The sequence below is a fragment of the Alligator sinensis genome, unplaced genomic scaffold, assembly GCF_000455745.1.
Source record: "Alligator sinensis unplaced genomic scaffold, ASM45574v1 scaffold1_1, whole genome shotgun sequence".
In the NCBI taxonomy this organism is placed as follows: Eukaryota; Metazoa; Chordata; order Crocodylia; family Alligatoridae; genus Alligator; species Alligator sinensis.
In genome coordinates this window covers 1,062,863-1,069,703 of record NW_005842556.1, presented here as the reverse complement: position 1 = coordinate 1,069,703, position 6,841 = coordinate 1,062,863, and the positions used below count along the sequence as shown (strand labels likewise).

At 57.9% G+C, this 6,841-nt stretch overlaps 2 pseudogenes; one reads left to right on the top strand and one right to left on the bottom strand.

Annotated features, from left to right (window-relative positions):
* The window catches only part of LOC112551679, a 5,082-nt pseudogene extending 4,949 nt beyond the window's left edge, over positions 1–133 (bottom strand).
* A 114-nt stretch (positions 134–247) lies between these two features.
* LOC112551677 lies at positions 248–6,347 on the top strand (annotated as a pseudogene).
* Positions 6,348–6,841: the final 494 nt, after the last annotated feature.

Genomic DNA, 6,841 nt, shown 5'->3' with positions numbered 1-6,841 from the left:
CCTCAGCCCATGGCCAAACATGTGCTGAGGGTAGGAGTAGGGAGCTGTGTGTCCAACCCAGCTGCAGGTCTTGGATCCTGAGCCCAGGACTCTGCCCACCTGCAAAACCTAGTGTCAGGGAGGCTGTGGGCATGGCTCTAACCCAGGGTTCACCTGCCTGTGTCCTCGATGAGCAGAGGAGGGGGTTGATACATGTGAAAGGGATGCTTTGAACCCCAGTTGATGACTGCCCCTGTTTGGTGCCAGGATGGACAGGCTGAGGTGGGTGCTGAGGAGGAGATTGGCCAAGGTGCTCTCCATGGGAGAAGAGAGCAGGAGGGAGCCTGGGCAGGAGGATCGGGGCCCCACCTGCCGTGACAAGGAGGGGCCCATCAGGGCAAGGAGGTAGCAGTGCTCCATCTGCTGCCAAAGAAAACCGGCAGCTCCCAGCAGCAGGGGAAAGGAGGGAAAGACATCAGTCACCTCCAAGGCCAAATGGAGGTGGCTGTGGGCGCACCTGGGCAGGCGGGAGCCAGCACCGTCAGAGCACCAGGCACCCGAAGAGGTGTGCAGCTCCCCTCCTGGGTCCTCGAGCAACCTGGAGCCCGGCCCTGCAGCAGGAGGCAGCCCCCTGCTGAGCTGGGGCCGAGGGCCCAGCCGCCCTGGGGCAGGAGCTGAACCAGGCCCACAGCAGCCCCTGCCTGAGCCGCAGCTCCTCTTGGGATGATTGGCACACATCCCCGGAGTCCAGGAGCACCAGCCCCAGCCCCAGCCCCATAGAGGAACCTGAAAACTCCCCGGAGGCACATAGTACCAGCACAAGCAGCACCTCCTCCTCGGAGGACACTGATAGCTTCGAGGAGTCCAACACCACCAGGTCGACCAGCAGCTCCTCCTCGGAAGACTGCAGTAGCTCCCTGGAGTCCAGGACCAGCCCGGCCCCTTGTGACACCCGCACAGGTGAAGGGAGCCGCTGGGGCTGGAGGTCTCAGCACCTTTCACTAAGTGAGGCCAGCTGGACCCTCCATGGGGCTGGGCAGGGGGATCCTGGTCAAGGTGAAGGGGCTGAGCCGCACCCCTCCCTGGCATGTCCTGGGGCAGACAGTGGACTGTAGCGCTTGTGGTGGAAGCAAGACACCATCTCTTCCCCTGACACCCACTTCCCTTCCCCTCAGGGGCACACGAGTAACCCTCTCCCCTTTCCTCCCTGTGCAGTGATTCCCAGCCCAGCCGGCGAGGAGGTGGAGGAAGAGGAGGATGAAGAGGAGGAGGAGTGTAGCAGGGCACTATGGTGCCTGCTACTGAGAAAGCCGGAAAGACTCCTCAAGTGCCGGTTGCTGAGGCCACTAGAGGGAGCTAATGATCTGCACCTGCCTAGCCAGCTGACAAGAAGGGGCAGGGCCTGGCTCCTATACAAATCACAGGCAGGAGGCCAGAGGCAGTTCCCTGCCAGCAGCCCAAGAAGAAGGAGCTCTCTGCTGCAGAAGAGGGGAGAAGCCTGCTGAAAGAGCAGCACCTGATACAGCTGTGGGATGAAGAACCCCGGTAGGCAAGGCATTGTTATAGCCAGACAGCTTATGTTTATGTTATAGCCAAGAGTTTTGAGTGTCTGTTGTGTTGTTGTTTATCACCGGTGGTTTGGGTGAGGCTATCAGGGGATGGAGGAGGCCTCATAGGGGACTCACACTAGTGTGGGGACCCCAGTGCTGGTGAGGGTGCAGTATTTGGTGTGTATAGACCCCAGCCCCAGAGAGGGGCAGCTGAGAAGCCCCAGAGAAGGGGGCATTGTGGAGAAGTTCCAGGGTGGGCGTGGTGAGCCCCAGAGGTGGGGCATTACTGAGAAGCCCCAGTGCAGGCGTGGTGAGCCCCGGAGAAGGGGGACAGCATTACTGAGGAGGCCCCAGAGGAGGGCGGCATGGTAGAGGAGGCCCCAGAGGAGGGTGTGCAAGGAGGGAGATGGAGAGAGACTGAACAAGGTCTATTCCACCTGTGAGGCTTGAGGCATGGTATTGGGGTGGTAGGAGCCGTGCATAGCCCATAAGGCTTAGGTACGGGGTCAGAACCTTATAGGAGAGACCCCAACATACCCAATAGGATCGGTAGTCTCCTGCTTGCATACTAATAACATCAAGACATGGCAGGAGAGATTAGAGTGGGACAGAAAAGGTCCAAGGGTGCCACGCGTAAGGCACAGATGATCCGAAAGAATAGCACTGGGGAGGGTGGCCTTTTACAAGGAGGAAGATGGAAGGTCCCCGGAAGAAGCTGCCCTCCTCCTTGTGAAGAAACACCTGCAGGACCCAGGGAAGGTATGTAACTTCCCCAGCGGAGCCAGCACTTAGTCAGTCCTCCATTCCCCAGTGCGGGCCATAGCTTGTTCACCCCCTGGGCCTGGGAGCACACAAGGGGCATACTTAGCTCGGGGGCACTGCTCGAGGTGGTTGTTTGTGAAGCCCCAGCTGGGTCCCACCCTCAACGGACACTGCCCTGCTCTTTACAACACCTGCCCCGAGGAGATGCATCTTGGCACTGTGGGGTCAGAGGAGGCCTGAGTCCCGCAGGGGATTTGGGGAAGAGGAGGAGGCCCATGGCTAAGAGCCTGCTTTAGCCCTGGTCTCGCTCCTGGTAGATGCTGGACAGGAAGAACAGGCAGCACTTCCTGCTGGCCATCATTAGCATGACCATCGCTGCAGACCAGAGCAGAGAGGTGGCTGTGGAGCTGGAGGGCCTGAAAGCGGATCTGCTGAAGAGGATCGTGGTGAGTAGCACGGGATGGTGTGGGGAGAGGGAAGGAATGGGAAATATGGTCTCGTGAGGCCAGGAAGGAGAGGAGAGGTGGAGGGGGATGAGAGGGAGAAGGGCCGGCGTGCCCGGCCCTGGGCGTTGGGCAATCCTGCATCTTGAGGGCAAGGGAAGGGTGGGATCTGGAGAGGTTTGAGTGCCATGCTTGCAAGGCCATGGGAGGGAGAGGGCCAGCCCAGCTGGATGGGTGGGAGGGGGCTGGTTGGGATCCTTCCCCCTGATCCTGCAGCACTGGGTGGTCTCCCGTGGGGATGTGGCTGTCCTTACCTCCCTGTTCCCTTTGGGTCTCACAGGATGGGGATGGAGAACATCTCAGTGGAGGCTGACCGAAAACACATCCTGGCATACAGCATAGACGCCATCCGTTGCCTTAGGTACGGGGACCTCTGCCCGACTGTCCTCGCTCTGCCATGGGCCAGGGGGATACCCAGCTTTCCAGGCTTTTTCTACTCACCCCAGTGCAACCCCTGCCCCACATAGCTCAATCTGACGCAGGCTCTTCTCTCCTCACAGCGACCTGAAGCTCAGCCTGGAGCCAGCACTGGAGTCGTGCCTCCTGCGGGCTGCTGTGGACAAGAGCTTCCTGGCCATAGGGCTTGAGACCCATCGCAACCAGGTAGGTCCCTCTGCAACTGCCATGTCCCACAAGCCACCCCCTGGCAGGAGAGGCCCCAGGCTCTGGCACTGACCCTCGGGTCTGCCTCCCCTTCCAGGTCATGCAGCAGCTATATGAGCAGTACCTGGAGGGCCTGCTGTGCTGTGTCTTGTCCAGCGCCCCCAGCCTGGGCAAGCTGTACTCCATCTGGGAGGTGAGCACAACACGGAGGGATTGGGCTCGGGCTGGGACAGCTCCTGCCCTGTGCACTGCAGCAAGCCTCTCTCAAAGCATAAGCTTGATGGTCAAGCCCCAGCTCGAAACCCGGGCCCTGAGGAGGATGCTGCCAAGGCTGCTGGGTTTGGCAAGGCACGTGCCCATTGATCTTAACATCTTCCTTCCACAGCACTTTATGTCATGGACTGAGGCGCTGGATGCCCAGCACTGTGCACTGGGCATGAAGATCATCACTGGCATCATTGCCTTTGCTTTCCCCCTGCTTAGGGCTCCTCTGAAATACCGGAGGTTGGGGACATGGCAGCCCGCCTGGGTCTGATGATCAATGACCCAGCAGAAACCATCAGCTGCAAGGCCAGGGCACGCGTGTATTTGCTTGCTGAAATCCTCCTTCACCAGAGAGGTGAGGAGACCCAGCTGGAGTACAAGGCTCCAATGCCCACAGTTTCCCTCCGAAAACCTGGTCCCAGGTGCTGGGCCAGATGCTATGCCCCCCTCTGTCCGTTCCCCACCTGGGAACAACTCAGGGTGTTGGCATTAAGGACCTTGTCTTTCCACCTCAGCGCCCAGCTGTGGCCCGGCAGCCTGTGCTAATGCACCAGTCCTGGGTGTCTCATGAGGGCACCAGTGAGCCCATCCCCAAGCCCCCAGCCCAGACTGGTCCCAGAATGACTCCTGCCAAACGATGCCCTCCCTGCTGGGGCCCTGCCCTTCACAGTGCTGTAAGGGCAGCCAGAGCCACACTGAGCACCAAAGCTAGGATGGCAGCTCAGACCCATGTGTCTGCACTTCTCCTAGGCCAAGACGTGCGAGGAGCAGAGGAGCTGCGGTGCAAGTGCCAGATGGAGCAGAGCCAGGTCCAGAACTACAGGGACCTGGCGAGGGTGGGAGAGGTGAGGATGTTGTGATGAAGGGATGCAGAGAAAGGTGTGATACTTCTGTCCAGCTTGCAGGGGTCTTTCTTTGGTGGGTTAGAGCCTTGCAAGTGTCCAGGGCGATGTGGTGCCAGGCCCCAGAGATGGAGCCTGGCTGTCAGATGTGCAAAGTCTTGCGTGTTGTTTCAGGGGCTGAGAAGGATCTTGCTGGAGGGACAAAGGAGATCTTTCCTGCAGAGTGTCCTTCATGTAGTTCACAATGGACCGATGCACATCAGCCAAGCTGGGCTTGTCTTTCTGTATGCCATCCTGGGGGAAGCCAGATGCTTGATGCGGCACAAGGTCAGCAGACATGTTGTGGAGTAAGGGGAGGGAGGAGAGTGAGCTCAGGGCCCCTTGCCTCTGCCACACGTCAAGTTGCTGTTGTCCCATCACGACCTGTTGACTGGGGACAGCATGGGGCGCAGAGAGGTCACTACACACTGCAGTCTGAGCTCTAGCTCACTGCAGGGTCCATTTGCACCTCACAGACTAACTCAGTTAGTGCCCTGCCCCTGTCCGTAAGGTGCTAATCTCCCTGCCTTCTGAGCAAACCAGCCTTGAGGAGAACGGGAGATCTGCCAAGTGCCTTGGAGAAAGGCACTGCTGATCTGCCCCATTGCCCCAGGCCACCAACACCTGTCTTCACCACGACTCTCAGAAAAAGGTCCCTCAGGGAACCTGCCGCCATTTCCCTGGGCTGTTGCCAAGACCCCTTGGTCTCAGTCCAGTCCCTGCCCCATGACCCTCCCCACATCACCGTCCTTCCTTGAGGCTGCAGAGGCTCTAACTGGCTATTGTGCCACTGCACGAGAAAGAAATCCCCATCAGGGTCCTGAATAAGATATTATCACCTGCCTGAAAGAGCTGCCTAAAGATCTGCAAGGGAACAGACTGCTGGTCACCTCCTCCAGCGCCCTCGCCTCTCTCCAGCTGCCCACAGTTGCTCCTGCAGGTCCTGTCCTGTCCCTGCTCCCCAGGGGCAGAGAGGATCAGTGGGAAGGGAGTGGGAGGCTCTTGGCCTAACACAAACCTGCTCCCTGTTGTGTGCGGGCAATTCTCCCCTCTGCCCTAGAGAGTCCTGTCCTCTGCAGGTCTTTCCTTTCTTTCCTCTCAATGGCAGGAGCCTTTCCTCGTGCCCTTCTTCCCCTGGATAAAACTCCCCTCTGGCCTGGGCAGCACGGGTGGGCCTGCAGGGTGTTGCCATCATTCATGAAGGAGCCCCGGGAGCCCTCCCAAGTGGCTGAGCCACCCCAGGACAGGCGGGACCCTCTGCCTCCTGTTAAATGTTGCTGCGGCTCACACAGTCGGAGACCTGCTTGTAGCTCTCTCAGCCACAGCCTTTTTGGCTCTGGGGTTGTCCATTCAGAGCATCTACCTCAGCTTGAACGTGGCTGGGCAGTGATACCTAACGACATTCAGCTTCTTCCATGCAGGAGGATAAGCACGCTCTATTGTGTTTTCCCTCATTTGAAATGTTCAGGCTTTTGAGTCCCAGGAATGCTCAGTCCCCACTTCCTCACATCACAGCCTTGTATCATGGTCCCAATGCATGGATCTAATCTTTTGCTGCTTTTTTTACACTGCGTAGGAACACCTGCAAATCACCTCGACCCTGACAGCACCTCCCTGAGCGAAGACAACCTCACCGGGAGCCCAGCTGCTACATAGAAAAGCTGTAACCACGCCAAAGCTACCACACACGTCACTGAGTGACAAGTCATCATCCAGTCCGAGTTGTCCTCCACAGCCATGTCAGCCTCTGGAAGAGAACTAGCCTGAGAAACCCTCATGGTGAAGAACTTGAACATCTTCTTCCAGCCCAGCTCTGCAAACGGCTGGGGAAAGACCAGGCACCATGAGCTTGTAGTGCCCAGGTTGCCAAGTGGAGGATGCTCTTGTTGTATGGATGGCATTTTGTGACCCCTGCCTCAGGGCTTTGGCTGGTCGACGTTTTGGGGCCAGGAAGGAATTTTTCCCCCCTTCATTTACAGTGACCCCTGCCTCAGGGCTTTGGCTGGTCGACGTTTTGGGGCCAGGAAGGAATTTTTCCCCCCTTCATTTACAGAACCAACTTCTGGGGGTTTTCGCCTTCCTCTGAGGCATCGGGACATAGTCAGACCGTCCCGGCATCTGTTGTGTTAGTAGCCTGCCGTTGAATCCCTCAAGGGCCATTCAGGGAGTGAAGAGAGCAAAGGCATAAAGAATGTGCACTGTTAAACATAGATTTAGTGTAATATGTAATGTTCAACATAGATGTCATAGAAGTTAAGACTAGATGTAGGATAATAAAGTTAAGCTTTACTTTTGTTTT